Source organism: Aythya fuligula, chromosome 4 (genome assembly GCF_009819795.1).
Source record: "Aythya fuligula isolate bAytFul2 chromosome 4, bAytFul2.pri, whole genome shotgun sequence".
Lineage (NCBI taxonomy): Eukaryota > Metazoa > Chordata > Aves > Anseriformes > Anatidae > Aythya > Aythya fuligula.
Genome location: NC_045562.1, coordinates 29,000,272 through 29,007,708, shown reverse-complemented (window position 1 = coordinate 29,007,708; position 7,437 = coordinate 29,000,272). Strand labels below are relative to the sequence as shown.

The following is a 7,437-nucleotide window of genomic DNA, read 5'->3' as shown; positions in this document are numbered from 1 at the left end:
CTAATTTATGAGCTCAGCCACAATAAGAGTCTTACAAAAACTGCTGTGGCAGAAGATTAAACCATTTTAGTGAGCAGCATGGTAACTCAGTATGGGGATCATTTCTAATGCAGGACTTACTGTTGTCAATTTCTAACGCATCCACCAGGATTAGAAAATATAACAGCAGCCACAGCAAGTTTTCTTTAATAATTATTTTAGCAGTAGGGAAATAGAATTATGTGGCAAACAAGAAACCACTGCTTATCCTCAATGAAAGGTCCAACATCTCAATCCAACAAGGTCTTTAATCAAGAATTTAATCCTAAATACATAAGTGATCTAATTGCACTGAAAAGTCAGTCTCCAGAAAATCTTATACAACGGTACACGTAAGTAGCCAGAGCCTTTTCCAATACACCAGCTCAAAACACTTTCTCTCCATCTGTTGTACAGTGTAAAGGATAACTGATTATATATAAAATAGTATGGTAAGATTCTGGCACCAAATCATGCTATCTTCTTTAGCAGAAAAGGAGTATGGTATCTTTTTCCCTTCATTTATCCAGGCAGTAGCAATTTGTCAGCCAGCATGTGCTGATACAAAGCCTGTAACTGTCCCAAAGAAACAGATGAACACATATTTTTGCCAGAGCTCTTAAATATATTCCTTCCCACTAGGGGGCTGGGGGGAGCCATGTTTATTTAAAAGTACTGAAACTTCCACTGTAAAGCTTATCTGCTTGGCAGTAAGTTTGTTGTTTCAGGTAAGTGGAGCACCATCCTGGCTAACAACCCGTGCTCCATCTCCACTAGTACAACTGATGTACCTACTGCAGCCATGATTTATCTCCTAGCACTGGGCAGTGAATTAATATTAGCTACAATATAAGATTATTTAATCTTAATTAAGGTTGATTTTGCAATGCACAATGTAGACCACAGTATGACTGGATTTGCACATGCGTAGAGAAAGATGCTAAACCTGAATGTTTTGCGTGCCCATACATCCCAGACACTGTACTATCACTCATGACAAGGAACACCTTGCCTGATCTCACAGGCAACCAATTGCCACTTCCAAAGTCCATGCTTCTCTCTAGGAAAGAGGCTTCCCTGATTCAAAGGTTTATCATATTCCACAGAACTGAGTAGCATGAATGAACCACCTAAATCAGGGCCACAGAGGGAAACTGTATACCCTGACTCAAAACCTTCCTTTGAGGAAATCAAGTGACTGGAGAGGTAGGACACCCAGAAGAAAAGGAAAGTAACAAAGCTTTACATCAGAACAATTTCAAAGGTGGAATAAAAGAGCAAGACCAAATTTACATATGATAAAGTTATTGGTTCAGTTGGTAGCCAGCCTTTAACAAAGCCAAATATTCCTTGTTTTCTTTTTTCTTGCTTTTCTCTGATTCTATGTGTTCTGTACCTTGAACTTCTTGTCACACATTTTTGTAATCCATCAACACACTGTTACACCCTGCCTGTTGCAATATATGAAACTAGTAAAATGGCTGATGCAAACAAAACCACAATGTGCCTAAAAATCTCTAGTGAAAAAAATCCAGGTGAGCAGGAGTGAAAGAATTTTCCAAAAAGACCACTGCAAAAGGAAGGCATATCAAGGTGTGGTTTTCTTTTTTTAATGCTACTCTGTTTGTAGAGTATTAAGTATGTTACTGCTGTCATTGGAGGTCTGAGGCAACTTGCTAATCTCAGATGATCAAGAGGACATTCAAAACATATTTACTGTTTCTCTATGAGTTTTTCTCTTCAGCATTATCATATCATAGTTAATGATTTTCAGTGGGATTTTGACATTAATGAGGTTCTTTAATGAGGAAGCCTATTAACATTCACACTTGGGAATTAAAAGGTCATCCTGGTCTATGAGCAAATGAATCTTACTCCCTTTGGAAACTATTAGACAACCTGTGTTTGCCTTTATTTGATAATCATTGCACCTGCACTACAAGAAGATCAGAAAGTTTGGTGTTATTCTGCAAACAAAAGGCTTTGCCACACATCACGAGGATTTACCTCCCATTTCTCCTTTGTTTTACCGCAAGAGGCTGCTGTTTCATCAGCTGCACTGGCAGACTGTGACTCCAAGCCAGTGCCTTAAATTTTACTCTTCAAACTTACGGGATTTCAACGACAACAAATTGCAGCTGTGTGAATGTGTGCACATGTGGGCACACACATGCCTATAGTAACAACAGACTTTTCAGAGAAAAGCACAACACAAAACACAGTCGAGATTATTCATTATCATGATAATACAAGAAAGATCAGAATGTTTAGTTTTTGTATGTTGGAAAACAGCAGTAATGGCCACTACTTTGTAGAAGACCTAACTTTCTTTGACATGCCTGCATTTCTTAATCTTTAATCTTTCCAGTACAGTATCCTTTCAAATCATTTTGGCTAAAAAAGCAACAGTTGCACTCACGAATAATGCAGCTTCCCTTTCCTTTCCCTTTTCCTACCACCCCCCTCCCCGGCCCACTTTTTCCTAATAAATATCAATGAACCATAAGACTACCTTGCATTCTTTTTCCATACAATGTTTTATTTTAAACACAATATAGATATCCAGCATTCCAGAAAGCATGCATAGGCAAAGAGTGGTTGTAAAAATAATATAACTAATTCAAAGAGCAAACGGTGAGAATGTAGGACACATAAAGTAATACGGCAACAGAGAAATGTTGGTATCAAAAAAGAGGAGAGTGGGGGTGGGGAAGATAAATCCTTACTTGGGTTTCATACTGGAATATTAATCTGATGGCAGAATATATAGAAAGGTCTGGAGGATGATAATCATGATACCAGAACACATTTTGCTGCTTACTCCTAAAGCTCAGTTTAGAGAGAACTCCATCATGATCTCCAAAGCTTTTGTAATATTCCTGCCTGTGGGTCTTTGTACCCTGAATCTCTGAAGGTTGGTTTGTTTGTTTGTTTGTTTTCCATAATCCCTACCCCTCTCCTCTCTACCTTATTTCGTCTGCCAGGCTTTTATTTTTATTTTTTTCCAGTGATCCAATTTTCCTCTTCTCTTACTCCTACCTTTGTGCTTTGACTCCTAGAATAGCTTCCCTTTTTGGTATGTGGCAGTCAAACACACTTCTGCTTTCTTTAAGAGGACCTGCCATGTTCATTTAAGCTTCAGTTTGACAAGCATGCAAACAGAGGCTTAATTTTAAGTTTAAACTCCAGTGAGATAAAGCACATCTTCAGTGGCTTCTTTGAATCAGGACCTTAGATTCATAATTCAAATCCTAGGCTCTTTTAAGGTGTTTAGATAATAATTAATGTATTTATAAGTTATGAAGCATGCCAAAAATTTAAAATCCACATTTATACAGCAGCAATATTTCCATATAGAGCAATGAATTCAAAATTGCCCATGTCTGATTCTTTTAATTTGGAATGACTCTGTGTTTTAAACCAATTGAATATTCTGTGTGTGTGTGTGTTCATTGTCTAAAATCATATTGATAAATTGTATCTAGCACTTCTAAATTATTTTTATTAAGAAAGTAAGTAAAAAAAATCCTGAATTAATATACAGAGCAAAATATCTATGAAACCCTTCCTTGTTCTAACACTAACATCCAACTTTCTTTGAGAATAACAGATCCCAGAAGATAAAAGATAATTTTAGCAGCAATTCAGGTTGTATGTTATCTCTACTTCAACTCTGAAGTGCATGCAAATCCCTAAAAAAGTAGTGCTTATTTTTCCAGATTGGTTCTTTCTCAACTTGAGACTTTTGTTATCAATACACATGCAAGAATTTATGATAACGAGCTAATGCTAGGCACCAGTCCAGAGTCTGAGCTCCATTTCACTGGTGTAGATCTAGAATAGCTATTAGTTCCAGTAGGACTGTTTGTATTTATACCAGTGTGTTATCATTTCATAACAGGAACAATTGTTATTCTGTTTTGAAATGGATTTTTTTGTTGCCATGTTTAATGAGAAAGTTGGGTCTCCATACCAGAAGAAAGCATTTTAATTCTAAATCCTTAATGACTCACATAATATATTGAAATGATAAAATAATGGTCCTCTCTGAGCTGCACTGATCATCAGCAGCCTTTTTCTGATTCAGCAGAACACCTGCCTTAAAGGAAATTATTGCAAACCTGGGAATTCAACATGTGTGTTGAACACATCTTGGCATGTATGAAATCTATGGACATTATCAAAAATCAACCAAACAAAAAACAATAGCATTTGCTTCTTTTGCCATCTATTGCCATGTCCCAATTTAAACACAAGCTATACTTCTGAAGCAAACATATAGATATATGTATAGAATGCTATATAATACATTTTAAAATGTAAATTGTGCTCGCTTCGGCAGCACATATACTAAAATTGGAACGATACAGAGAAGATTAGCATGGCCCCTGCGCAAGGATGACACGCAAATTCGTGAAGCGTTCCATATTTTTTTTTTTTTTTTTCCCCCTGTACTCAGCTCTGGTGAGGCCGCACCTCGAGTACTGTGTTCAGTTTTGGGCCCCTCGCTACAAGAAGGACATGGAGGTGCTTGAGCGGGTGCAGAGAAGGGCGACGAAGCTGGTGAGGGGCCTGGAGAACAAGTCCTACGAGGAGCGGCTGAGGGAGCTGGGCTTGTTCAGCCTGGAGAAGAGGAGGCTCAGGGGCGACCTTATCGCTCTCTATAGGTACCTCAAGGGAGGCTGTAGCGAGGTGGGGGTTGATCTGTTCTCCCACGTGCCTGGTGACAGGACGAGGGGGAATGGGTTTAAGTTGAGCCAGGGGAGTTTTAGGCTAGATGTTAGGAAGAACTTCTTCACTGAAAGGGTTGTGAGGCATTGGAACAGGCTGCCCAGGGAAGTGGTGGAGTCACCATCCTTGGAAGTCTTCAAAAGACGTTTAGATGTAGAGCTTAGGGATATGGTTTAGTGGAGGGCTGTTAGCGTTAGGTTGGAGGTTGGACTCGATGACCTTGAGGTCTCTTCCAACCTAGAAAAATTCTGTGATTCTGTGATTCTGTGATTCTGTGAAAAACAGAACTTTTCGTTATTATTTGGCAGGTTACAGTCTAGTCATTTATCAGCAATGTGTGTTATATATTAGTGCAAAGAATACAAGAAGTTTATTACATACCTCCATTCCCTTTCACTTACCCCTAAAAAGTATTAGATGGAAAAATCTAGTTGAGAATTTATGTTCAAAAACCAGTTCAACAGACTATTGAAGATGTGGTTGCATGCATGAGACATGATAGTTTTGTTTATTTTACTAATATATATTAAGTGGAAAAGATAAACTAATAGTAATAATTATTCAGATGAAACAGACAACTAAGAGAGCTGCTGTTACATTTGAACTTCATTAAGTAGTGTAGTGCTTTTTTTCTCAGTTTGTACATAGTCAGATTTTAGGCCACTAAAAATATCTCCAAATTAAAAACATGTATTTACTTCACATTGTTTTATAGTGCATAAGCATAATAATTGCATATCACAACATGCAACAACAAGAAAAAGCGACAGTTTGAGTCATGAAAATAGATATTATTAGATATTTAAGACTATAAATCTTAATCTTGTTACATTCGCTAGATTTCTCTTCCAGCACAGATCTTTCTACCGTTGGGTCTTGAGTCTCTTGTTTTGCCTTTAGAGCACCATCTCTGACTTAGCTGACTGGTTATTGGCCCGTCATTGTTAATACACTTACATAGCAACAGCAAAATTGAAACCCTTTTTAACTTATAAGTAGCTCACCCATTTTACTGTAGCAATGTATACCTTACTTCTGAAAATATTTACTGAACAGACAAGCTACCATCATAGAAGTGAAGCAATCAGCAAGATATTTCAGCTTACAGCACACAATGATTCACAGTTATCTAAAGTAGTTCCCAAGATCTGCAGTTATCACTACTTATCAGGTATTTTGGTGGCCTCTTAATGCTGATCAGGAAGGATGAAGTTACACTGCAGCTTGTGTGGGGTCCTTATTTAAAGTATGTTACATTGTATTATTCTAAAACAAACAAATAAACAAACAAAAAAACACCTTTTCTGAACTATATTTCCCTGTAGAAATGTGTCAAGGTCACTCATTTACCTAAAACTGTCCAAATAACAGAGCTAGGACAATATCAGAAAAAGCCCAGTTGAATCTTCAAATTATGAATTAGTGAAATTCATGTTAATTAAACCAGTAAAGTTAGGCATGTGGAAAAGAAAAAATGTTGAAACTAATAATCAAATGATTTGTATGGTGGTTAACCATACAAATGGTGGTTAAGGAATTATTCAATTAGAACACACATACAGTCATGTGACCGATAACTGACCACTTCTACTGAAGACCTATAAATCTGTTACACATGTACATATAAATCTTTGTATGTGTAGATCCGTCTGATGCAATACATGTTCATGGCATCTATAAATCAGTACGCTTCAAGTACGTCACATTTTTAGAATATATTATAATACTTTTCAATCCTGGTAATAAAAATTAATAAAATGGTCAAATATAATGCAAACAAATAGAAGAAACCTCATAAAACCATAAATACATAAGGAAGATTATAAAGGATATAAATTCCAGGATGCAATTTCAGTTTTGCTTATCAAAAGCAGTATGAATAACTAAAATAGCAATGGTAGCAAAAATCTCTGTGCCACATATTACTCTTTAGTGAACTTCACTTGGAATGGTCCCCTAAACAATTAGGATAGAACAGTTTTGCAGACTTCTGGTGCAATTATACCAATATTCAGCAGTTTCCAAATATCACTATATGATATGTAGTAATAGTAGAAAATAATAGATAGTATGGTACTGAACACATGGAACCAATTCACTATGGCATTCAGGCATGTTTATAAAACCGTCAACAGAATCAACCCTGGAGTTGCAAAGAAATGAGAAAAAAATGTAAACAAAAGGTTTCTACTGTGGAATTATATCCAGTATTTCGTATGTTCATTATCTTTCTCATTTCATGAAGAAAATAGTCTGAGAAATACATAGCAAATATTATTGCCTTTACATTATGATACTAGAACTTTTTTCAGATGCAATCCTACTTATGATAAAACAACAACAACAACAAACAAACCAAACAAAGAAAGAAACAAAACACACACACACACACACAAAAAGATATTTCATTAGCATTGCACAGACTGTGGAGCTAATACTTCATGACATGAATTCCCAGGCAACTTTCTAAAAGCTTACGTAAGAGAGAGGCCTAGAAAAGAATGTAATCAGTACCAACTTTTCATGTTCATCTCTAAACTGAGATCTCATTAGACAAGCCTTTTTGTATAAAAACCTAAGAACAATAATACACTAGAAAGAAGTTATAGACCTTTACACTGTTGTACTTTAAAATAGAAGAAAACAAGAAATTAAACAAAAGAATTTTTGGTGCTTTGGTTTTCTCTG

At 36.4% G+C, this 7,437-nt stretch overlaps 1 non-coding gene across 1 annotated transcript; it reads left to right on the top strand.

The window, feature by feature from the left end:
- Positions 1 to 4,344: 4,344 nt before the first annotated feature.
- Positions 4,345 to 4,451, top strand: LOC116489312. Its single transcript, XR_004253275.1, has one exon. It is a non-coding gene; the product is annotated as a U6 spliceosomal RNA (small nuclear RNA).
- Positions 4,452 to 7,437: the final 2,986 nt, after the last annotated feature.